Here is a 27406-nt window from a genome sequence, read left to right on the forward strand (position 1 = left end):
TTATTTACAAGAATTTATTTGAATATTCTGGAAAACCATATATATTATAGAACAGCAGCAGCACTAATCTGCAATAGACATAGACTATACCTATTGGAGAAACCTGAGATTATTTAATCCCAATCTCCTATTTCATAGAAGAATAAACTGATGCATAAGATCAGAACCCAGTAATGTATTGAAATAACTTCAGTCCTTTGAATTCCATCAATTTTCCTAATTTCCATACAGTGTTCATCCTTCTCATCCCTCCCCCTTTGACTGCCTCATTAATCAATACTATTCTATTGGTGTTGGAGCAATAAGAGTTGAAAGAGACCTTGCAGACCACTAAGTCCAACTTCTTCATTTGGCAAATGAGAAAAATGAGGCCTAGAAAGTAGAAGAGGCTATCCTAAAGTCACATAATCAAGTAGTGGTCTAGTCACTAGATATTATGGATTCTAGGCCAGAAACAGTTGGTGGAGTAATAGAGCACTAGGCCTTGGATCAGAACCAAATCCAGACTCAAATAGTTGCTGGGCAAGCCATTTAATCTCCGTGTTCTCAACATAAAATTGACCTTTATCTACTACACCACCTAATTGCTTGTCTTTAACATTATAGCTTTAAATATTTCCATTGTACACAGAAGTTTCAAAAGCAGCAAGTAGAATCAGGATTGTTTACCAAATGGATGTAAAATGGGACTTTATATCAAGATCAGACAGAGGTAAGGTCATTTTGGGACTGGGTGACCTGTCCCAAGTCACTCAATGTTTGTAATTCATAATCAAAAAGGACCAAAAACACCATCCTAAATAGGAGGGAAGAATATAAAGTTCAGACACACTCAGCATTGCCTCAAGGAGTTTATAGAGTGGCTAAAAATGTTGATGACGGTGGCTCACATGTATATTGCTTTAGGGTTTGCAAAGTGCTTTACAGTTATCTCATTTTCTCTCAACAGTCCTGTGAGGCAAGTGTTTTTATTATCCCTATTTTATAAATAAGGAAACTGAGATTAGCCCAGGATCACGTAGCTACAAAATATCTGTTCTAGTTACTAGCTATGTGAGCTTGATGAATCCATTAACCTTCCTCAGTCTTGTTTTTTTTTCACCTTTCAAAGAAAGGGTTTACCTGAAGTAGCCTCTATGGTCCCTTCCAGATCCAAATCTCGTATCCCATGATGCATCCTAGTAACAAATAATGATTCCCCATAGAGAAGAGGAAGGGGAACTTGTTGGTGGAAACACATGATAATGGAAGGATCCCTAATGTGAATATGCACAGATATTTTGTAACTGGTTCTAACTCCAAATCAATCCTTTTCCTGGAAAGTCCAGACCTGAGCTCAGCATGCACAGCAAAGTCAGGGGTCGGTGTGGATCAACCATGACCCCATGGAAAAGAAACATGACCGATCTGTCAGGGTTCCAAACACCACATGGTCAGCAGATCAAAACTAGCTTCAATGCCTGCTCATGCTTCTCATTGGGGAGCAGGACCCTTGTACTATTCATCATTTTGTCTTTCTAGGGCCAGCCTCCCTACCTATTCAATAGCAGGGTTGCCTCAATGAAATGTGCAATGAATGCCCACAAGCTTTTGTGTTAGCACTCATCCCGAGAAATCAGCCTATATCATTCCTACCCTCCAATGTCGACTCACTTCCTTGAGTAGTCTTCCTTATCTGTCTTAGAAACTTCCAAACACTGCAGAGATTGTGAGGCTCACCCAAGTCAAAGTATGTGTGTCAGTCAGAAATGTTCATTTTGGTACATAACTTCAAACTAGACACCTGTCTCTGAGACCTCTGCTTCCAGAATAAACACAGCTAGGACAATAGCATCCTCTGGCTCAGGTGAGTATCCAGTTCCCCTGGCCCAGGGTTTGGGGTGACCCTGTCAGGTAGGAGAGCTGCTCTGGGGAAGGCAGGCAATGAAAAGTCCTGGATTTGGATTAGAAGATTTTGGATTCAAATCCAACACTGCTATTTATGATTGTGTGACTCCTGAGGTCTCACTTTTCTCACCTAGACATTGAAGGATTGGATTCCATAAGGATGAGGGATCAGATTTGTTCTGCTCAACCAAAAAAGGGACAGGGAAGAGGACCGTGAGCACTAGGCTGGTAAAATGGCAAGGCGATGGATTTAGGCTTGACATCAGGAAAATGCCCTGTCTTGGGGAGATAATGAGTTTTTCCTTCTCTAAGCAAAGTCTGATTAATATTTCACCAAATACGTTCCAGTGGTGGAACGGGAAGGGAAGGAAATAAGCTTTTATGAAACTCCTACCATGTGCCAGATACTCTGCTAAATACTTTTCAAATATGGTCTCATTTGATTCTCCCAACAATCCTGGGAGGTAGGATTTATTCTCCCCATTTCATAGAGGCAGAGAGATTACTTTCTCAGGGTCACACACTAATAAGTGTTTGAGGTCACATATGAACTCAAAACTTCCTAACTCTAGGTTCATTCTAAATAACCAAATTAAAAGTTTAAAAATTATGTAACAAACATACAGACATATAGTTATACATCTACACTTGCATATCTACAAATCTACACAAATATGTGTACTTGAATGTATATATGCACATAATTGCTATTTACTTAATATATCTTATTATTCATAATACCACTCTATTGGGGGTTATTTTGGGGTCTAAATTAAAGTAGATTATTAATTAATAAGATCCTTTCCAACTCTTAAGGTTCTATGATTTGTGGGGGTTAGGACTGGATCTCATAGAAGAAAACTCCCCTCTCCTAATGCAGGTCATTAATCTTAGAGAGTTGTCTAGGACCCTGAGAAGTGAAGTGTATTGCTGGGGGTCCCATAGCCAAAATATATTAGAAACAGGTCTTAAACTTGTATTTTCCTCAATTTCTATCCACTGTAGTTTGCTGTTTGAGATCTGTTTTTATTGTTGTTATTGTAGATTTGTGTTTTGTTTTGAAAGGGGATTGGAGCAGAGATCTCTAAGGCCCCTTTTACTCCCTACTACCCCCTCCTCATCTTCTGATGTGAAGATCCCATGAATCCCATAGCCGGCTGCACCACCTAAGCTGCCCTCAGGCTGTGGGGCAGGCCTGGAGGGAGGGAGGGGGGACAGAATGCAGAGGAATGGAACATTCCATAGAAGAAATAGAGTAGGAGTGGATGGTGGGAGTGGGGAAGGGAGACAGGCCCCTACTGGATCCTTAGCTCCTCAGAGTGACCCTCAAACAGGGCCGCTGTGTTCCCAGTATCCTGGCTTTCCTCCATCGTGCCCCTTCTGCACTTGCCACCCCCTGTCAGGGGCTTCAGACCTCCTGCAGATGCGGGAGCGCCCTCCACCAGCTCCTGGTGGGCAGCAGCCGCCCTCCCGCCCCCTTCTCAGCAGCAGGGGGGCTCCCCCTGTTCAGAAGGGCCAAAGAAAAGGACAAGAAAACCTCCTTTGTTCCCGGGCAGACAGCACAAGGCCATGTTGCCATAGCAGCGGTAACCATTTCCTCTCACTGGGGGAGGCTGGTCAACTTTGCCCAGCAATCCCTTCCCTGGGAAGCCCAGAACTGAGCTCTGTATGTGCAGCGGGGTCAAGGGTCAATATGGACCAACCATGGCCCTGTGGAAAGGAAATAAGAGTCTGATCTGGCAGGATCCCAAACCCATAGTCCCTCATCCACAGCCTGCACCCACCTAATCCTCTCAAGTCACCAACCAGGCCTTGGCTGAGACCACTAGGCAGCTGGGGAGGCCCTTACAAAAGAGGCCTGTCCTGTCCTGCCCTGTCCTGTCCTTCCCTGCCCTGTCCTGTTCTGCCCTGTCCTGTCCTGCCCTGCCCTGCTCTGTCAGAAATATATTGGGTCCAACCCAGCACTCATGGGCCTGGGTTGTCTGACATCTTTAGAACTCTTAAAGGATGAAAAATAATTTTATGATTATAGAATTTAGACCTGGAAGATATCTTACAGACCTGCCTAATTTGAACCCCTCAATTTTTAAAGGAGGAAACTGAGATTTAGTGTTTTGCCATTTTCAAGATTACGCAGGTGATTAGTGGCAAAGTAGATCATTGACCTGGCTCCAACACAGCTCATACCCTATCTCCATTTTTGACTCTTTGGTCATGCCTTAGATTTCTAGAACTAGGGATTGGTATGGGAATTCTGTCTAATTCATCACGACTCCTCCAGGGATCCCATCCTAGGTCTTAGTCCTATAGGTGTTCCACAAAATGTTTAAATCCTTGTCTCAGGAGATAGTGAACTGCCTGAAACTAGCCATATTCAAATAGAAGCAAGATGACCACTTAATGGGGATGTGAGAATGGAGATTCTTCATCAAATCCAAGTAGAATTAGATCACTTCTGGGGTTCCTTTTGGCTCTGAAATTCATATTCTATTTGCTAAATGAGTCATAGTAATAAAAAGTAATAAAAATTTTGAGGTATACAAAGGATTTTTCCTCACAGAAGCCTTTAAGCAGGGTAGGACCTTTGCTATTACTCATTCCCATTCCTCACAGAAGCCTTTAAGCAGGGTAGGACCTTTGCTATTACTCATTCCCATTTTACAGATGAAGAAACTGAGCTCAGATCATAGAGGTAAAGTTGCTTACCATAAATCACAAAGAATGAAGGACTGTTTGCCAAAATCCAGTTCCAATTCATTAAGTATTTATTAAAAACCTACTATGTGCAATACCCTTGTGGTTCCAGATAAAGAGGTCAAGTCATTATGGGATGTTTTCTTTGGACACAGATAAATCTGTATTAAGGGGACATGATTTTCAAAAAGAACATTTCTAGCAGCCATCCTCATAAAGAGCTGTCTTGGGAGAGAGATATGCCAAGACTGCACAGTGGAGAAAAACTACCTACTATTGAATTCTGGGGACCCAGCTCTTCCATGTGCTCCAAATGTGACCTTAGACAAGTCACTACCTCTGAGCCCTTCAAGTGGTTATTTCCTTTTTTTTTTTTTTCTGAGAGGAGGCTGCTGGATTATAGAACTGCCACCTGGAAAGAAGGAATGTAAGGATGGTGATGTGTGTGGAGAAAGGGGAGCCTAAAAAGAAGAAAGGGGAAAGAAAAAGGGTATGCATCTGTAAAGAGGGGGGGGAGATGTAGGGTGGTGTAGTTTTTCTGGGTTTCTCTTTCTATGTATCTCTCTTCTTCCCTTCTTTCTTTCTCTGCCTCTACTCCTTTCTCCTTTTCCCTCCTTCCCTTTCTTGTCTTTCTCCTGTTTCCATTTCTCTCCTCTCTGTCACGCTTTCTCTCTCCCTCCTCTCTTTTCCCCATCTCCCTTCTTTCCATTCTCTGTCTCTATTTGTCTCTTTCTTCTCTCTCTATCTTTGTCTTCCTTCCTCTTACCTCTCACTCTTTCTCCCTTCCCCCTCCTTCCCTCCCTCTTCTCTCTCTCTCTCTCTCTCTCTCTCTCTCTCTCTCTCTCTCTCTCTCTCTCTCTCTCACACACACACACACACACACACACACACACCCCTCCAAACAAATTGAAAACCCCCAAGATGGGCTAAGGAAGAAAAAGGGCTCAGACCAAGGCCTCCCTTGGCTATTCTCAGGCTCTCTGAAAAAACAGCCTTCCAGAGAGGCAGGCAGATTGTGCCTCAGATCCTCTCTGTGTGATCTCCTCTCCTCTCTCCTCCCCTCCCCTCTCCACACCCTTTTTCTCCCCCCTTCCCACCCCCATCCCCACATTCCCCCTTTACAGATGGCGGCCCCACAATCTGGCAGCCTCCCCTCGGGAAGGAAAAGCTATATGCAAATACCCTACTGAGGATGAGCAGACACGGCCTGGTAGGGAGCCAGGTGGGACTGATCTCCAGCCTTGTGGGGAGGGAGGGGGCAGACAGGCAGGAACTTGGGCCCTAACCCTTTATGACCCCTTCCCTGGCTGGAGTCCCCTCTTTTCCTGTCCTCTAACAACCCACCAGGACAGAGGGGTGACAAGGAGGCCATTTGACCAAAATTGCTAGAGAGGCAAAAGTCCTGGCTTGGGAGATCCAAACCTGTATCCCTGTAACCTTACCTCTGTGGAATGCTGGGTGATTCGCTTTACCTGGTCAGGCTTCACTTTTCCTTCTAAAATCTCTTGGTTAAGCTGGGCAGACTTGAAATGACCCCTGGAGAGAGGGAGAAATGAATCTCTTTTGCAAGGTGCTTCTCCACCTGGAACTCTCCTGCTGCCCCTCTCCCTTACTCCCCTCAGGTTTGGGGTCTGTTGGCAGTTCTGAGCAGAGCCTTGAGGGCTCCTAGGTTAGTACTCAGATATGGACTCTATCTGGAGAAATAAAGTATTTGTTCACGTGCTCCCTTTCCTTGGTGCTTGAGGCCCCAATTTCCAGCCCTACAAAAGGATGGAAATCTCAGTTTTAAAGAATAAGCCATTATCAATGCACACCACATTTTCCTGGATTTGATATTGTTTGCTCTATAGGGTCACAGATTTGGAGTCAAGGGACCTTAGATGTTCTATAGTTCAAAACTCTTCCCTCCTCATTGTACAGATAAGGAAATTGAGGGCCATGGGTATTAAAATAAATGCCCAGGGTCACATGGATGAAGATAGAATTTGAACCTAGTGTCCTTTAAATTCAAATCCACTATCCTTTCAGAGTATACTTCTACCTCTGATATTACTTGTTCTGTGTTCTGAGGCCCCTCCTCATTCTGACAGTCTCTGTTCTAAAGTCCCTTCAGTGTTCCAAGGTCCCTTCTGGCTTTCATATTCTGTGTTCTAATGTCCATTCCATATCTGAGATTCTGGGCCATATCTAATGTTCTGTGTTATTATTATTAATTAATAATAATAATGAGCAGTTAGGTGGTACAGTAGATAGAGCACTGGCTTTGGAGTTGGGAGGATGGGAATTCGAATCCAGCCTCTTGCTAGTCACTTAACCCTCATTGCCTAGCATCCAGGGCCATCTCCAGGAGTTCTGATTCCTATCTGGCCACTGGACCCAGATGGCTCTGGAGGAGAAAGTGAGACTGGTGACTCAGCATAGCACCCCCATCACTCAAATCCAATTCATGTGCTTCTCATGGCATCATCTCTCTGATGTCATGGTCCTCTTTGAAAATGAAGGACAAACATTATCAATAATTTTAAAAAAGTGTACTTTTAGTAGTCCTGCTATTTTTTCCTGAGAGGGTCTTCTTACCATCGATGCAGCCCACAGCTTCTCCTCACCTTAGGAGGACAGTCTTAAGAGTCATCCTGCCCTGCCTTCATTCACCTTAGAGGTGAGGAGCCTTCCTGAATTTAGTTAGAAAGGGTTCTGAATGAGAGCTGCTGCCTGTTGCTTGGCCTTACTTTGACTGGACCCACCAGAGGAGGCATTTCATCAACGTGATCTTCAAGAGTTGAGCATCACTTCTCTCCGTGTCCTTAGAGCAGGCCTTTAGCCAAAGAATGACCGTTTCTATTACTACAGTGCTTTGAAGCTTTATGAAGCACTCTCTTAGGCATTCTTTATGGGGGAGGTAGTGTTAACAAAATCAACAGAGACCCATTTTACAGATGATTGATGTTAAACAGCTAGGTAGTTCAGTGGGTGAATGGACCACTAGGCTTAGAGTCAAGAAAACTTGGGTTCAAATCCTGCCTTAGATACTTTTCTACTTACTACCGGTGTGGCAAATCACTTAAACTTTGCCTCAGTTTTCTCAACTGTAAAATGGGAATAATAATTACTCCTAATTCTCAGGGTTGTTGGGAGGATCAGATGAAATAATATTTATCAAGAGGTTTGGCACCCCTATATAAAAACAATAATTATTACTATTACTAATTGAGGATAGGTAAAGTGAATGCTTGGCTCTGCAGCTAGTAAGTAATGGGCCTGGAGTTTTTAAGGCCTCCTAACACTTTCCACTATTCCAAGATGAGCAGATCATCCTTTTGACAGTCCTGAAATTTCATACCACAGGCCTTTGTTTGTGGTTGTCGGGGTTCACACTTGGGCAGGTCCTTTTTCCTGGAGAGGGTCTGCGGGAAAAACTCTGTAAGGCAGGGGTCTCTGAAGGCCACCCCACAGGAAGGTGCAGGATATAGAAGAGAATACTCCAAAACCATTGGCTAGGCTTGGCCATGGAGATGTGTACTCTGGTGATTCCTTGAATATTTAAGAGGAAAGAAAGAGAGGCTCATTGTCCTTTCTCCCACGATCCGGTCCCCCCAAACATGTGTGCGCGCACACACACTGATTCAGAAATTATTTTATGAATTATTCACACCCTCGCCCTTGGAAGTGATAAAATATCTTCTTTGTCTTTCCTCCAAAGGCAGCTCTCACAATGACTTCATGGAGGTGGGGGGATAGTGGTGAGGGGGTGAGGGGTTACTGACTCGGGTGTGCCCAGTGACCAGCCGAGGCCCCTTCTTCAGAGATGCATCCCTGGGGAGGGAAAGACAGTCATTAGGGAGAGCCCCAGTCTTACCTTCCCTGTGGGGGGTAGGAAGGGAGATTTATTCTGTTACCAGATTGGCCCCTGTTCTTTTCAAGAATTGGATTTTCTGATCTCCCAGTTTAGAAGGTCCTTGCATTGCCTGTGGTGAGCACAGATCCTAGCTGGGGGTAGAGGGGAGGGTTGTGTGTGTTGGGCTGGGTGAAGGAGGGGGGTCCTGGAAGGGCAGATGGTAAGTGGGGGGGGGTTGGGCTGTTGGGCAGCAGCTGCAAACGATCAATGCCTTTGGGGGGTATCTGTGTTTGTCTGAGTTGCTCTCCCCACCTCAGATGAAAGAGATTCAAATGGTTATTGATTCCCACTGAGGGGAGAGGAGGCAAGGAGAAAGGAGGAAAAGGGAGAGAAAGGGAGGGGACAGAGAGAGGGGCTGATTGTAGTTCTAGAAAGTAGACACCAAAGATGCTTCTAGGCCTTGGGCTTTGCTAATACATCACCTCTGAATTTCAGACCACACAGGTGCTCCTGGGGCACCGCTTATTTCAGAGAATGGATCAGGCAATGAGGAAATGGACCTTGTGGGATCAGCATAGGGACATTGATGTGGAGATGGGCTTTGACTGTCTGCTCTGAGTAAAATATGGGAAGGTTATGGAGTGTTTTCTCATTCCCTAACTCATAGGTTCATACCCCACACTCCATAAAGCAAGGATTGTTTTCCCCAAGGTAGACTAAGCCTATGGATGAGGAATCTGAGGCTGAGAACCTGTCCAGGGTCATCATGTTAGGAAATCATAAAGCCAAGATTGTTATCAAATAATCATGGGATATTTTTGTTAGAAAGTACCTTGGAGATCATGTGATCATTGGTCATAGTATATAAAGCCTTAAGGGATACTAGACATCATCCAATCCAATTTACTTTTATACATGAGGAAATTAAGGCACAGGGACTTGCCCAAGGTCTTGCAATAAGCAGGAAAACCTGGTCTCCACGTCATGACCTCAGAGTGCATGGCCTGGGTTTTGACTAGACTATTCTTGTCTTCAATACCAAGACCATCTTACTGACCATCTTACTCTTGTTGCCTCTCAAATAGGAAGATAGGAGGAAGATTGAGCCTGCTGACTTCTCATGACACTGCTAAACCTGCTGCCATACTTTCTGAGATGGGGATAGCAACTGGAGATGTGGACAGTGTTAGACTTGGACTCAGGAAGAACTAAGTTCAAATCTTGCCTCAGATTACTTTAGATGTGTGATCCCAGGCAAGTTTCTTTTGTCTGTCTTTTCTCATCTGAAAAATGGGAGTAATAATTGTAATTTGACTCTCAGGGTTGTTGCGAAGATCATATGAAAATAGTTAATTTGATAAATATTAGCTAATTGACACAAGGAATTCCTGGATGAGGGGACTTCCACTTCCAAGTAAGCCATGAGGCAACTGGGATGGAGCCTGGAGTCAGGAAGACATAAGTTCAAAATTTGCTTCAGATACTTACTGGTTGTCAGACCTTAGATAAGCCACTTAGCCTCTGTTGCCTCAACTTCTGACCTTTCTCACAGGGTTGTTGTAAGAATCACATGAGATCATTATAAATCACTTATCCCAGTGACTGGCTTATAGTAAGGATTATAGAAATGCTAGTTATCATTAGGTCAATCCTCTGTCTACAATTTACAGGATTAGTGTTGACCAGAATGCTGAGAAGAATGTGTTGTAGGTGAGACTTGAACTCGGGTCTCCTGAGTTCCAAGGCCAGCTCTCTCTCTTTCCTATGCCATACCAGATGCTGTGAAAAAGCTGGCAGCCTCAACTTGATCCAAAGTGCTTTCTCTCACTTTGGGCATTTTAACCTTTTTATTTCATAAGGTCAGATAAATGAGGATCCCCTCAGGATGTCAGAGGTCTTGTCCCTTCCCTGAAAAAGAACATAAAGAAACCAGGAGCCCCCCTTCATGATTAGCATAAGCTGTGATATAATAAATTCACATTAAAGTTTTAAGGTCTGCGAAGAGCTTTTTAAAGGTTTATTTCATTTGACTCTTAGAATGCTGGCATTGGCAGTGCTATAATTATTCTCACTTTGCAGATGAAGAAACTGAGGAAGACAGAGGTTAAATGACTTTCCCAGGGTCACATAGTTTGTGAGAATCTGAGGCAGGATTTGAAGAAGCTACTCCCTACTCTAGGTTGACCTCTCTATCATATCTACTCTCTACACCTAGAGATGCAAAGAAGAGAAAGAAAATGACCATTTGTAGGAACTGTTACAATTGGGACTCCAAAAATAATTTAGGGATACTTAAAACACAATGGTTGAAAATAATCTCTCACATTAATACAGAACTTTGAGACTATTATTCATACCCATAGCCTCATTTCAGCTTCACAATAACCCCATAAAACAGGTGCCAGAGAGGTTAAGTGATTTGCTGTAACACAGCTAGCCAGCATTCAAACCCAGGCCTCACTTCCTCTAAGTCCAGTACTCAAAACACTACTCTCTCCCATCTCAAATGGAACATTTTACATCAAATCTGTATCTGTCACCCAACCTTCACAACTACTGCCCAATGAAAAGGGGAAAGATCCCTGGGCTTATGTCCAACCCCAATATTTTCCTTCTCTTGTGATCACTCATCTCTAAGCTTCCCTATCCTCTTCTGGAGAATGGGGTTGATTGCATCCCCACTGCCACTTCTTAGGGTTATTTACCTTTGCTAAAGATCCCAGTGGCACCACTGACTTTTTGTGGACCCTTTGGCACGTCTGCGCCTCAGTTTCCTCATCTGTAAAATGAAGAGGTGAGAGAAAATAGCCCCGAGGTCCTTTATAACTCTATAATCCTATAGAAATAGGAGCTATTGTCATCTCTAGTTGCCAGATGTCCACAACAAGAAAAATTCGCTGAAACCTCCACGGCTATTAAATGACAAAGGCAGGATTGGAATCCATGTCCTACTCTCCAGTCCAATGTGCAAAGATTTCCTCATCTGCAAAATGAGGAGGTGAGAGAAGATATCCCCAGTCCTTTCTAACTCCAATACCATAATCCTATAGACATAGGAGCTGTTATTTTTTCCTAATTGAGAGATGTCCAGAGGGAACAAAATCTGCCCAAGTCTCTACTGTTATTAAATGACAAAGGCAGGATTGGAATCCATGTCCTACCCTCCAGTTCAATGCTCTTTGCACAGCACCACAGCCCAAATGACATACTTAGACCCGGCAGAGAAATGACCATCTCCCTGCTAGGGTGTGTCTGTAACCGAAACCAATTTTCAATTGGAAGGAAAGGTTAAAATCTCAGACACAGCCACCCCACCCATCTCTCTCTGTGAAGCCAGTGGGCTACCTTCAGCTTGGGCTGGAAATCCGGCCTTAATGGGGGTCAGATCTCAACCAGGTCAGACTATAAAACCGATAATTGACATTAGGTCTGAGGCTAAATTCTCTTTTGGTTCCTTAGTCTCTTTGTGAAAGTCCGACTGCCAGATGTGTAGGAGGCAGCAGGAAGAACTGATCGATTAGCCATCAATGGTTTGGTGGCCCCCACAGGCCCCAGATATTGATCAGTCTTGGTGATGGGGTACCCCTCTTGGCTTTTGTCTGGGAGAGCCAAAGGGAGGAGGGGAGAGGGAGGGATCCCAGAGCCCTGCAGAGGCTCTGGGACAAAGGGGCAGGGGCAGCTGGGTTTAATTCCTAGACTGAGGGAAATGGAGATAATCCTCTAATCCCCAACAAGGCTGCGGGGGGCCTGCCCTGCCACCCAGGTAACATTTGCACATAAATGGGGGAGTCCTCCTGCTGCTGACACCAAAGGTCATGGGAGATGTTTGGTTTAGGATTGGCTGAAGGCGGCTCTTTTCTTTACAGTCTCTGTGTCTCATTGGCTGAAAGTCTTCTTCCTCTGATGCTATTGAAAGGAGGTAGATTTTTTTTCTAAGGGTCCCCCTTCCCCCTTTAAGGAATAAGAGAATTCATGAAAAAGAGATAAAAAACAATCCCTCAGCAATAACCTCATAGGATCACAGAAAGCAGTAGACTTCAGAGTTGGAAGGGCTTAGAACACAGACCACAGAGGGTCAGAGCTGGGAGGGACTTTAGAACCCATAATGATAGAACAAAGAATATACATTGTCAGCTGAGCAGTCCTTAGAACTTACACCATTAGAGCCAGAAAGCACTTAAAATATAGAATGTTGGTTTGGAAGAGGCTTTAGAACTCAGAATGTCAGAGCTGAGAAGGGCCTTAGAACTATAGAATGCTTTTTCTATTCCATAAAATCTTCTCTTGTTCCCCCCTCTCCAAAGGTTGATGTCTTAGGACTCAAATAACCTCCCCACCCCCAGGTCTTCTCCTTTGCTCTTCCCCATTATTTATTGTATCATAGTTATTTGTGCACGTGTCCCTTTCCCCTCATCCTTTCCCCCATTAAATTGAAAAGTCAAGATGATAAACATTTATCAAGTGTTTACTATATACCATAAAACTCTGCTAAGCACTGAGATATAAAGAAAGGCAAAAATAGTTCCCACCCTCCTGCGGGGGGGGGGAGCAACATGCAAAAAACTATTTTTTTTAGGTTGTTTTTTTTTTTTTTTTGCAAGGCAATGGGGTTAAGTGGCTTGCCTAAGGCCACACAGCTAGGTAATTATTAAGTGTCTGAGATCGGATTTGAACCCAGGTACTCCTGACTCCAGGGCTGGTGCTTTATCCACTGCGCCACCTAGCCGCCCCCTTCCCCAAAACTATTTTTAAGCAATATTTTTACAGGGTATTCCGTGAAGGGACACTGGCTTAAAGGGACTGGGAGAGGCATCTTGTAGAAGGTGAAATTTAACCCAAGTCTCGGAAGCCAGGAGGTGGAGGTGAGGAAGGAGATCCTTTTAGGTATGGAAGACAGTCAAGAAAAAGACAAGGAGATGGGAGAAAAGAGTATCTTGTGAAAGAAAATCAGTGTAGCTAGATGATCATTTAGTGTGTGGAGCGGAGTAAGTATAAAAATACTAGAGAGGTAAGAAGGGGCCAGGTTGGGAAGGGCTTTCAAGGCCAAACAATTTTATATATAATCTTGGAGACAGTAGGAAGCCATTGTAATTTATTGAGAAGGCAAAGATATGGTCAGATCTGTTCTTTTGGAAGAACACTTTGACTACTGAAAGAAAGATGTACTAGCATGGGGAAAGAAGAAACAAGAAAACTAACCAGAAAACTTTTGGCAATGGTCCAGTCATGAGGTGAGCAGGGGTATGGCAGTGACTGAGGAGAAATGGGGCATGAACAAATTGTGAAGATAACAAGACTTGTAACAGATTAGAGGGTGAGTGAGAGTAAGGAGTCAAAGATGATACCAAGCTTCAAACCTGAGTAAATGTGGGGATAGTTGTACCCTGGTCAGTGTTAGGAAAGTTAGGAAGAGGTTTGGGGGTTTGGGGTTAAATATGAACTCATTTTTGTACATAATGAGTTTAAGATATCTTGGATCATCCAATCCAAGATACCCAATAGGATGTTGATGTGAAACTAGAGGTCAGGAAATAGATTAGGACTGGACAAATAAATCAGAGTCATCTGAATTCTCTCCTGAATGCTAGAAGGATGATGGTACAATAGGGAAGCTTAAAAGAGTAGCACATTTTGGGGAAAAGATAATTTGCTCTTTCTTGAATATCCAATCCAAGATGTCCAATAGGCAATTGAAGATGTGAAACCAGAAGTTGAGAGAAGCAAATGAAAAATTCTTGAGAACACAGGCTTAATCCATACCAAATTTTAGTCTATTTTAGTCCCCAGGTTAGTGTCATATACATGGTAGGAATTTAAAGAGCAGTTGTTGAGTAAATATTAAAGAAGACACTATGTCAGCATAAGAAGGGACAATCTTGGACAGTATGTTTATATGGAAGGGACCCTGGGACTTATTTAACCCTCTGATTAGTAGGCTTTCTGGTGCTATATGAAACTCTTATTGAATCTATGATTCTTCCCTTCCCAAAGTCCAGAAATAAAATAAAAATGAATGAAATTTCATTTTGTTCTGATCACTATTTTTTTTTCTTGTCATCCAGGAGAAAAGTAGAAATACCCAGGGAGACAAAACCTAGGTTGGGAGTCAGAGAATTGTGCTGCCAAACCTGAGACTGGAGCAATCCCTGATGGGTATGCATATTCTAACAGGGACCAGAGTATAGTGAAAAGAGGAGAGGAAGATTTGTGTTTGAGTCTCTGCTCTATCATTTGTTAGCTCTATATCCTTACACAAGTCACTTCCATTTTGGGGACTTCAATTTCCTTATTGCCAAAATTAGAGGAAGTGGTTAAGTAACATAAATGACATGCCATTAAATTATAATGACCCAATATTGACTGAAGAGTTAGGAGAAGGTAGCTTCACCACTTCTTTGGTGTAGGGACTATGGGTATGCAATGATGCATATAAAGTCAAACTTCATTGACCCTGTTTACTTTCTACTCCCCTATGTCTGCTCTGGGAGGGGATCCATAAACACTGGGCTTACTCCCAGTTCTGCCTGTGCATGGCTGCCTTTCATGCCTGGAATGCTCTTTGCTGGTTTCTCAGGTTTCTTTCAGGATTCAGTTAAATTCTGTCTTCTGCAAGAGGCCTTTCCTGATTCTTCCCTCTGAGATTACCTTCCATCTACTTGTTCCCCATCCCTCCCCCTTACCCCAAGGACAAAGTAAACCCCTTGAAGCTAAGAGCAAATACATAATTTTCTTTGTATTCTTAGTGCTTAGCACAGATTTGGCACATAGTAGGTGCTTAATAAATTCCTGATGACTGACAGTTTTTTTCAACTGTTTTTCTTTTCTCCTACTTTTCTGTCCTTTGTTATAAGAATGACTTTGTGGAAAGGGGAAGAGCATATTTCAGAATGTAGGTGATAATTTAAGAAAGGTATCATTACAAATTTCAAAATAAAATGATCTGGTTAGATGCCATGATTTCTGAGGACCTTACAGCTCTATATCTTTGTATTTCTATGATATTTCCATGATTCTACATTTTCATAGGCAGGCTAGAGACTGCTGGTAAACATGGGCATTTCTGAAACAGCCTAGTCCTCAGTGACCATTAGTGAATGGTCAATAATGAGTGAGTTGTTGACTTCCCTGGAGATTTTTTAACTTTGCAGTTCCTTTGAGTTCACCAGTGGTCCACAAAAACTTCACAAGGAGAATGTCTATATACTCACATTTTTTTTAATTGCTTGACTCCATATGGACAATTAACTTGATCCAGTCAGGAGAAGCTCTAACTCTTTCTGGAAAATTTCTGAAGAAGTTCTCTTATTCTTCCAGAACTCCAGGGTCCTTCAGGCTGTGGGTCAACAGGGATGGTCCAGGCATGTTCCCCATATTAGGTGGGGAAAGTTCAAAGCTACTCCTGCCAAAGATTGCTAGCAGCTGCTGTGCCTTTGATCACTATTAGTAATAGGGTCCTTTTCAAATTCAGCACCATGGAATATGAGAGACACTTCTCTAAGGATTAATTTGCTTTATAGGAATGGATGCTCCCAGACCAATTATACATATTCTTAGGGCAGCTAGAGGTACAGTGTCACCCTGGAGTCAGAAGAACCTGTGTTCAAATTTGACCTTACATGCTTGACAACTTAATCCAGATTGCTTCACATCCTGGGCCATCTCCACTCATCCTGACCCAAATCTGGCCACTGGACCCAGTTGGCTCTAGAGGAAAAGTGAGGTTGTTGACTTTGTACAGACTTCCTTCACTTAAATCCAATTCATTTGCATATCATGGCAGCACCTCTCTGATGTCACAATCTTCTTTGAGAACAGACAAACATCATCATCATCATCATCTTCATCTTCAACATCATCATCGTCATCATCATCATCATCATCATCATCAGTATGTTCTCATCACCAGAAGTATTCAGTCAGCATAGTATAATGGCAAACAGTACTCGTTTTGTAGATAGAAGACCCAGTTTTTCTATCTACTCACCACCTTTCTGACATTGGAGACATTCTTTAATTCCCCCATCTTCAATTTTCTTACCTATAAAATGAGAAGATTGGACTAGATGTTTCCTAAGAGCCCTACTGACTCTAAATACTTAGATCCAGACTTAAACTAGAAAATCTCTTTAGAAGGCTGCCCAGAAGAGATTGAATTAGACCTCAAAAATCCTTTCTCTTAGGTAGGTGACCCAGGGGATAGAGCACTGGGTCTGGAGTCAGAAAGACTGAATTCAAATTCTGCCTCAGACATTTACTAGCTTTGTAACCCTGTGCAAATCATTTAATCTGTCTTTCTCAATTTCTTTAACTGTAAAATGGGGTATAACAGCACCTGCCTCTTATGGTTGCCTGAGGATCAAATGAGATGACATCAGTTAAAATATTTTGCAAGCCTAAATCAAACCTAGATTTTACTATATAAATGCAAGTTAGCTCTTATTGTTATCTTAGTTCTGTAATTCTGAGATGCTCAGATGTGGAGAGTTGAGGACATTTTAAGATTAGTTGAATAGTTCTCTAGGCCAGGTGATAAATAGGTAATATCCTAGACAATGCTACTGAAAATTAGACTTGTACCGGAGGATTTATGAAATGCTCTGATATCTATGAAAATATGCTCTATAAGCAACTCTCTGAGGGAGCCAGGGCAAGAATTATTACCCCTATTTTGCAGACAAGGAAGTTGGGGTTCAGGGGTGCTGTCTCTCAGTCTAAGTCACACAAGTAAATAGAAGAACCAGATGCACCTGGAATCGAGGTCCTGAGCTATTTGGGAAATGAGGGAGACAGTACAGATTAATAGAATATCAGCCTGTCTGAGCTGACATGTCTTGCAGCTAATTTTTGATCAATATAGGCCTTTTACAGATTTATTTATTTTTCACAAAAACTGAACTCAGGGTAAATGAACTTGCTCAAAGTGATTCAATGATACAAGATCAGGACTAAAAGCCACTTTTCTTGGCCTGGAAATACATGTCTTGGTTCCAAAACTTACTATCATACTATTTACTTAAGTCCCTTGATTTCTGTCTGTTTCCCTCATTTATAAAATGAAGTGGCTGAGCTCAATGTCCTTTACCTTCGTCCCGCTCCAAAAATCTAGGCTCCTAAGTCAATGTTATTTTTTCTTGACATCTGGAGTCTGGCAAGCTAGTTCTGGTACCTTCTCACTTGGGAATCACTCTCTAAATCTCCCCTCTTGAGATCAATTTCCTCCATAGAGGCTTCCTGAAATGCCAGCATCACCCAAAAGATTTTCAGTCCTGGGCATCCTTGCTGTTAGGTGTGGGATTTGTCATTCACTGCCAAGCCCTAGGGAGGAATTGCAGGACTGGGCAGGGCTTTCTACTCCTTCTCTTTCTGGATTGGACAGGGATAGAATTCCCTGCGGGGCTAACCTCTCATTTCAATATGTTAATGTAGGAGAATCTAATGGCATATTTATTGCCTTATGTAGATGGTAGTTATTTACATGGGAAACTGATTTATCTATTAGATAATTAGTAAACTTCAATAATTGCAAAAACCTTTTAGCAATCAGTTGACATTTAATTAACATACAATAACTGTCTTATTAAATCTACATTAAATGCCTATTGGAGTTAATTAAAACTCATACCTATGACTCTACATTCTTTGGGAAATGCTCATTAAGGCTTAGCATTAGAAACTGCTGAGCAGAAAATCCCTAGGAAGTGACTTGTAATAGAATCTGCCAATGGGACCTAGCCTCACTCACCACCCACTTTCCTTTCCACTATGTGGGATCTGGGTCTTCTTGTATTGAACTGGTTGAATGTATTGGGAATCTTTTAGCCTCCCTCTTAATATTGCACAGGATAGTTGTCTTCTAGTGCTTATGGGCTGTTTAGGAAAAGAAGAATTAACTTTGTTTATGCTTCATCCCAAAGGGTAGAACTAGGCTTCATAGGAAAGGAGCTTGAAGCTGGAGGTAAGAATTCCTAACAGAGCTGTATTGTATTGGGCTGTCTTTGGAGCTATCAAGCTATTCCAGTAGATACCCGACTGACCATTTGTCCCAGATGGCAGAGATGGAATTTTTGTTTCAAAGGTTCATTTGAATAAAATGACCCCTCAACCCTAAGAATCTGGATTCCCTATAGACCTGGAATGGCATTCTTCATTTGTGGGTTTAACCTATACTAACAAGGTTAGCTAACCAAACCAGGTTTCCTTTCATAAACTGTTTTAAAAATATTCACCACAAACTCAAGCACTTTCCTATTTTGTTCATTTTATCTTTTCTTCAAACATTTTATGTTTTCTTTAATGATGTCCTGGATGAGAAGAAGGATAAATAGTATAGCACTATACCATGGAAATTTGGTCATGGCAATTTGAGTCATAGTACCTTGGTTCTAAATTCCCCATTCTAACATCTTGTCCTGGAAATACATGTCTTGCTTCCAAAACTTACTACCATACTATTTACTTACTTAGTATCATAGGCAAGTCCCTTGATTTTGTGTGTGTGTGTGTGTGTGTGTGTGTGTGTGTGTGTGTGTGAACTTTGCTAAATCATTTAACCTTATTGAACTTCATTTCCCTCATCTGTATAATGGAAGTTTTAGTCTAAGTGGCCTCTATGGTTTATCTAAGCTCTAAGTTTATGATTCCATGAAAGTATCAGAATTTAGGTCTTCTAGAGAATGTGATGCTTGACCTGAGCTGAAAAATGGATATCATATCTCTCATTCTGATTGCCTCATGAGGTTTCTGTGAGGCTCAGTTGAAATAATGGAAGGAAAAAACTCTTTGTAAACTATAACAGACTAAACATATGTCAGGCATTCTCACTATCAGAAAAATCAGATTTACCATGTAAAGGTAGTATCTTCTAGTAGAATATGGAGAATTACTCATACTTTAGAGGAGGGAAATACCATTTTGGTCTGAATAGAAGTATTCTTCTTGTGTAGACTAATTCCCTAAAATAAGAGCTGAAAGTTAGACTTGTACCTGCTAAGAGATATTTTTCTTTGAAAAGGAAATTACATATTAGTGTACACAAAGATACTCCTTATACCAAGCACTTCAAAGAGTCATAATTTCTTCAGAAAGGAGAGTTACAAAGTAGGGATACTTTTGCTGTCAGCTGTTTCAGCCTCTCTGTATTTTAGGTGATGGTCCTCTGGTTATCCCTGGCCCTCAAATATTTCATCACCTGATGACCAACCCATGCTGTGATGAACCCTCTCTTCTCAGCTGGCCTTGATGTAGATAGCCTGGAACATAGAAATCCATGACCCTATGACCATCAAGGTGAGACACAACTGGAAAAGAAAGGTCCTTTCTCACCTCTGTCTCTTAAAATTTGAATTTTTTTTCCAAGTTCAACCTAAGTACCACTTTCTATGAGGCCCTGTTCTCAAACTGCTCTCCCCCATCTGGCAGCTGCTAGTGTCATACTGTCCCCAGAATTACCTCTGACCTATTTTGTTTGTATTTACTTAGAGCTGCCTGTGTTATCTTCCCAGATAGAATGGGAGCTACTTTAGGAGAGGATGAAAAGGCAAAAGCATTGGAATTGGTGAATATATTGGTAAATTTTGCTGACTTCTGTTCTCCCCTTTTAAAAAATTCTTTGTTCTAAGGGATGCCACTCCAGGAAGTGAAGGAAGAGGAATATACTGGGAAATGTAGGTGATGTAAAAAACAAAAACAATCATTACGTTAAAATACACACACACACACAAATTATTACTTTTGTCTTTCTAGCCTCAGAACTTATCACAGTATCTTGCATACAGCAGGTGCTTAATAAATACTTATTGATTGAGTGATTGATGGATAAGGAAGCCAAAGCCTCCATCCAGCAGCCCTTTGCTTTTTTTCTGCCTATAATCCAAAAGGCCAGGCAGACAAAGACCCTGCTCCCTCACTTAAGTTTCCTGAAGCATAGCTGGAGGAGACACCCTTAGTAGTGAACAGCCACCAAGCATTTATAAATCACCTATTGTATGTCAGACACTGTGCTGGATGCTGGGGATACCAAGAACAAAAACAAAGCAATCCCTGCCCTCAAGGAGCTTACATTCTTTTTAAAACATATTGATATATTTTGACTCTTGTACTTCCCAACATTTCCCCAATATATCTCTCCACATCATCTCCCAGAGAGTCATCGCTTTTATGAAGAGGAAAAAAGAGGGGAAAAGACATTCATCAGAACTAATAAGTCAAACAAATCCAATACAATATGTAGTATTCTAGATTCCCACTCCCCCTCCACTATTTCTATAATGAAAGGAAGAAACAGTCTCCTTGTTCCTCTCAGAGGTTAAGGGAGGGAAGCTTCCATTCTAACAGGACATATCACATGCACATATTTAAGTACATCCTTGACAGACCCCCAAAAAAATTTGGGCAGGGGAAGGGCATTGTAGCTGGGGTAGGGACAAAGAAGGTGGTAATTGAGCCAAGTATAAATACTTCATTTCTCAATTTTATCTTGAACTTTAAAGAGGATCAATTCTGCAAATCCCCTCTAGGTTTAGTTTGACCAGGACATTTTCCATCCTGTTGTTGGGCAGGTCTTCCAATCCCAGTCTTCCAATCTTAGTTTCTGATGTGCAAGGTTCCCTTTTCTTCACTTCTCATTTCTAGTTTAATTTTCTACTCTTCCCCCCATTTCATATTGACCCAGTTGCCTGATAGCATTACCCATTCCATTATGCCTTTTGGAACTCCCTTATTTTATTGTCCACAAATTTTTCTGTTGGAAGGATATTGGGAAGATACTAGACTAAAAACAACAATGACCCATCTTGATGAAGAACTGAGTTCACACACTGTAAATTCCTGGGTGAATACTAGGTTCACTACTGCTTTGCCACTATTTTAGGATCTATCCTCCCTCCTTGTCTCATTCTTCACAGGAGTCCAGAACTTTTTATCTCGCCTGGATAGAGAAATTAGTTTGGCAGCTGCTACTTTCTCTCCTATGAGAGCTAAAAAGATCAGGAGCAACGCTTACTCCTTAAAATCCCTGTAAGGCTTAGCACATCTCTTATTAACTTATTGCATCCTGCCTATACTTTACAAAGTTATTTTTAGGAAAATGTTTTGAAATCAATAAAGTTCTATGTAAGATTGAGCTTTTATCATCATTATTACTAATGTGACCATGACCAAAGACCCCTATTATGAAGACCAAATGAATATGGAGCTCTCAGAGTTTTTGACTATAGAAATTTGGCATCATTTTTGCTCAAATTTGTTCAAATTGGTGTTAGTGAATGTTTCTAGGATAAAGCTTTTTGAAAATATGTTTATGCTATTATTATTTACTGATTCCCTCTTCTCAATTATAGGTTACAGATTTAGAGCAAGAAGAGAACAGAGCAACTCTCATTTTATAGTTGAAAAAGTTGAGGTCTATAAAGATTAAATGATTGTCCCAAAGTCAAATGGGCACCAAGTAGGCAGAGTTGGGATTTGAACCCAGGACCTCAGGACACAGAATGCAGGCCCTTTCCATTGCATCATAGGTCTAATAACCCATTCTCATTCCAAAATAGTTTGTAAGTTCCATGTGGGCAAGAGTCATTTCTTATCTAATTTTGTCATATGTTATTTTATCTAATTTCATCAGATTCTAGCATGAGTCTAGGTGATACAGTGAAAAGAATTTAGAATTTGCAGACAGTTGCTCTGGGTTCAAATCTTATCTCTAATACTTACTGGCTATATGAACTCTGGCAATTCCTTTAAGCTTTTTAGCCCTCAATTTCCTTGTAAAATGAGGGAGGTTGGATGAGAAGGTCACTAAAGATTCTTCCAAATACTGTGATAATGAATGGTTAATGAGCGAATAAATGATTAAGTAATATATCCAGACAAAATCACATTATAACAAACTCTATGAAGAAAGCAATTTTTTCCTATAAAATATAATAAATTCTTGTTAAAATTCTACTTCAAGTCACAAGCCCTGGAGATGAAACACGGTTGCCACCTATTCTCTTTTGCCCCTCTGTAACCTATTAATAATAAAAAAGTGTTTTTGACTACGATAGTAGAATGAGAAACATATCCTTTCACCTCTTCCAAGGTCTTAAAAATTGTGTATATGAATTTCTCTGGTTTTAGCAGGCCAATAATGAGTTTAGGTAGTGTTGTTGTTTTGATTGGGAAAAGGAGAATGGGATGTTTGAAAAAGGGAGGAGAATTAAAGGGTTAATTGCAACTGGATTACTGACTGAACAAATTGTGAATACTATGCCACTCTTGAACAATAACATATAATCAAATGCTTTTATTATATAAATTATGATTATATGGATGGTAACTATAAAAAGAATTTGTTGTACAAAAATTTCTTACAGAATACCTTTTGTAACCAGTTTAACAAAACATTATAATTAAGGACTATGGGATAGTACATGGAATTGCTTTCATAGATTGTGTAAATATTATTATCAACTTTTTACTGCTAAGAAAACTGAACCTCATCTCTGAGGGGAAAAGAGCTACCTAAGATCACACCAGCTTCACCGAAGGCCTTGTTATCACTGGATAGGACTTTTGTAAAATTCTCCAAAATGGTCTTTCCTCTTCAAGTCTCTGTCCTCTTTTTATAATAGCCAAAGTAATTATCCTAAAGAAAAAAATTTGAAGCTATTCTGGTCAAAAATCTTTAATAATTTCCTATTACTGTTATGAAGTATAATCTCCTCCATTTGGCATATGAAGTCTGGCTCAATCTAATTCCAATTTGCCTCTTCTCTTTCCAACACATTTGCCTTGAATGTGGCAATCTGAGTTGCATGCTCCCCTCTCTATTCTACTGTACTTCCATCTAGCATGCACTCACTCCTGACCTTTACCTTTTAGAACCTTTAGCTGCCTTCAAGGCTCAGTTCATGATCCACTTCTTCGTAGTTATGGGATTTTTTTTGCTGCTCTGTTTAACTTATATTTACTTATCTGTTTACATATCGTATTCCCAGGTAGCATGCACTTTCCTTGATGGCAGGGACTGTTTTTCTTTTTTAAATCTTCAGAGTTTGGTCTAGTAACTTACACCTAGTGGGTAATTGATAAATATTTGCTAAATTGAGTTTAATATAAACCATCATGTTGGAGGTTGTAGTTGTGGGATTTTCTACTCACATATACTACCTATCGAACAAAAGAGTATATACAAAGAGAATTGTCAAAGTAGGAGGGAACCTCAATGGTCATTGAGTCTTAGCCATATTTGAATCCATATGAAATAGTGGGAAAAGTAATGAATTTGGAGTCAAAGGACTTGGGTTCAAATCCCAGCCACATCATTTACTGTATATCTTAGGGCAAATAATTTTGTTTCCTTGTCTCTCATTTTCCTTGTCTTCAAATGAGAAGTTGGACTAGTTGGCCTTTGAAAGTCTCTTTTACTAGTGATACAAGCAGGTGGTGAAGTGGGAATTAGAAGTTCAAATCTGGTCTCAGACAGGCTAGCTGTGTGAACCTGGGCAAATCACTTTTCTTTTGTTTCCTCAATTTTAAAATGGGGATAATAATAGCATCTTCTTCCCAGGGATGTTGTACAAATCAAATGAGAAAATATTTATAAAGCTCTTAACACAGTGTCTGGAACACATTAGGCACTTAAGAAATATTTCCTTTCTTCTTTCCTCAAATATTTACTAGTGGTGTGACCCTAGGCAAGTCACTTAACTTCTCTTAGTCTCAGTATGCTCAACTGTAAAAAGAGGGGGTACAAATGGGGGATCCAACATCACAGGATTCATTGTGGCAAATCAGATGAGATAACATGTAAAGTACTTTGAAAACTTTAATGTGCTGTATAAATGATAGCTATCATGAATTTATGATGATTTGATAACTAACTCATCAAGAGAGTAATTAACCTTTTCCTGAAAATGTCCATTGATGGGAAGCCCACTCTTGTTATTGTTGGTTAACTCTCACTGCTCCAATTTCTTTCATTTCAGCTCTAATTTCTTCATATTGAGCTCCATTCTCTGCCCCATCCTCCCCTTCTCAGGGAACATTAAGTTATTGGTCTTAGTTCTAATTTCCTGAGGTCAAGCAAAACTGGTCTATTCCCTCTTGGAGCCAATGGTGCTTCTACTATTTTAAGAAAACAATGGCTTCTCCTCCTGTCTTCCTCCTCCGGGCTATACATCTCTGTTTCTTTTCAACTGAGTCTTTATATGACAAGGTCTTCAGTTCTCCCCAAGGCATGAGTCTCTTCTGTTATTTTTCTAATCAGTTGCTTGTTGGTCAGGAAGAGATGGGAAGAGTCTGCCATCACAAGAAGGGTTAATGGCTAGAGGGGAGACATCACTCTGTCTTGTTGCCCACGGTATCTTGACAAATGTCAAAGCCAGATTAAAATCCATAAACACAGTGAGAAGACTGAATAGACAAGGACAGGCAGAGAGCATCTCCATAGATAGATATGCTTCTTTATCTATAAAGTTCAGATGTTTGGATAGGGTGGAGAATTTGTGAAATAAAATAAAGTCTATTGCAGGAACTTTATAACCTTCTGAAAAATGTCTTGAAATGATGCAACAGTGAGAGAGTGGTGGAAATAATGCTTGACTTAGAGAAAATCACAATGGAGTCATGCTAGCTGTCACATGGATTGATCTTGTCTTGTTTGGTCCCGAGGGGCTGAATGAGGATCAATGTGTTAAAGTCATAGTGAACCATATTTAGGTTTGATGCAAGGAACAAAATTTTAAAAATTAGAATTATTTAAAGGAGATATGGGCTGCCTCAGGAAATGATGAATTCTCTAAACTTGAAATTCTTTCATCAGAGGCCAGAATGATGACTGATTAGGAATGTTTTTAGGGGAATTTTATGTGGTAGAAGTTGTACTACATAGTCTTTGAGGTCTTTTTTAAGAAAGATTTGTGGGATCTAGTGGTAATCATCCTGATCACTCTCCTTTGGAAAGTTCCAGTCTATGTAAAAGGGATTGTGTGAAGTGGTCCCTTCCTAGTGAAGATAGGGCTTGTGTTTGAATAAGGCCAGGTTGCCTAGGATAAGCCTCCTTATACTTCCTTTGCAGTCTTCTTTCACTTTGCTCTCTTTCATGCATTCTATGATATTGTAACCTTGGCCCATTTGTTATTCCTTGAACTTCTTACTCCATTTCCCAGCTCCAAACTTTCAGTATTAGCTGTCATCCACTCACTTCTACCTTTTAGCTTCCTCAGTTTCCTTCCAGACTCAATTTGAAAATCACCTTCACGATCACCTTAGCCAGTCCACCATGATACTAGTACCTCTGAGAACCCTTTCAATGATTCTGTGCATATTTTTTGTATATTTCATTATTTACATGTTATCTAGCTCCCATTAGAATGTGGATAATATACACCATTTTCACCTTTCTCTCTACCTCCAGGCTTTAGCCTGATCTTATTCCTTTTGATTTACCTTGACAAGAAGAGAAACTGAATGCAGAGAGATCCTTTGGTGGGTTATTGAAATAGTTTAGTCTAGGGAAGATAAATTATGTTGATGGTCTTGTGAATGGAGAAAATGACTCATATATTAATGAAGAATTAACATGATGTGGTTATTGATTGGATATGGAGGGGGAAGGAGCCAGGGATGAATCTGAGATTGTGAGCCTGGGAGCCTTGAAGGAAGGAGGGGGGGGAATAGGGAATGTCAGAAGAATGATGGGTGGGATGTGAAAAGATAATAACGTTCTATTTTGGATATGTTGAGTTCAAGATGCCCACGAGGAAGATTCCAGGCAGAGGAGACCAGGATTATCACACTCCTGCACTCTGGACTTTAGACAATTTTTAATATAAGCCTAAACTCATTCTAGCTTATTTGGGTGGTCATGTCACACATGTGACCCCAAAATGGCACACAGAACAGAGATCCTAGCAAAAAGAAGGAAGTGCTGGGTCTCCCAGTTCCAAATCCAAGATTCTCTCTGTTACTTGGTGTTCAGCTCAAAAGCAAACCTACAGCAAGGGACCAAGGGGAACTTTCCTCCTTGGGTCTGACCTCGAATCCTCCCTGGCTTCAGACCTGCTCTTTGACAGACGGTGATTTTCTGAATAGCTAAGCATATGTAGAAAACTGAAATCAAATGATGGCATCAGCCTTGACAGAAGTGCTGAACTAAGAGTCATCCTTTGTCCTCCATTGAAGGACGCCACCTTGTTAAGAGAAAGCTTTATACATGGACCTCTCCAAGTTAGCATTCTGTACTATTGGTGATTATGCATATTTATTGGAGGTGGTAACAACATGGAGCTCTGGCTGCCCAGTCGCACACAGCATGCCAACTTTCCTAACAATGGATGGCAAAGGTACATAGGAGTTCAATTCCCTGGATTTGGATTTAGAGGATTCAAGTTTGAATCTTGGCTCTGCTAATTATTGTATGGTGAACATATTAGTTTTCTCTGGGCCCCAATTTCTTTATCTTATATGAGGGGGTTGTACCAGATTAGAGATTTATGACCTTTTTGAATGTATGTCATTGACCCCTTTAGCATTCCAATGAAAGAATGGTCCCATTTTCAGGGAAAAAAAACATTTTTAAATGCAGAAAATACATAGTATTTTAAAAGGATACCAATTATATTCTATCAAAATATTAAAAAACCTCCAAGTTTGTGGATCTCAAGTTTAGAAGCCTTAGACTAGATTTTTTTTCTACATAGTTCTTAGATTCTATGACCACCAAAAGAGGCCTAGAGAGATTCCCAGGAATCCAAGAATCTCTTTGCTTTTGGATTAGAAAGGACCTTAAAGGCCATTTATTCCAACCCTGTCATTTTTATAGATGATAAACTGAGGCCCAGAAAAGTGAAGAGAGTTACTTGCTTAGGGTTACACAGGTAACAAATGATCCAGTTGAATCTAAGACCTTTGACTACAAATTATATTTATTGTAGAGAAATTCCTCCATTATATGATCTGTCATTCACTTGTTGAATGTTTATTGAGTGTCTATTATTTGCAGAGCATTGT

This window comes from Macrotis lagotis, chromosome 1, assembly GCF_037893015.1.
Source record: "Macrotis lagotis isolate mMagLag1 chromosome 1, bilby.v1.9.chrom.fasta, whole genome shotgun sequence".
NCBI classification, from domain to species: domain Eukaryota; kingdom Metazoa; phylum Chordata; class Mammalia; order Peramelemorphia; family Peramelidae; genus Macrotis; species Macrotis lagotis.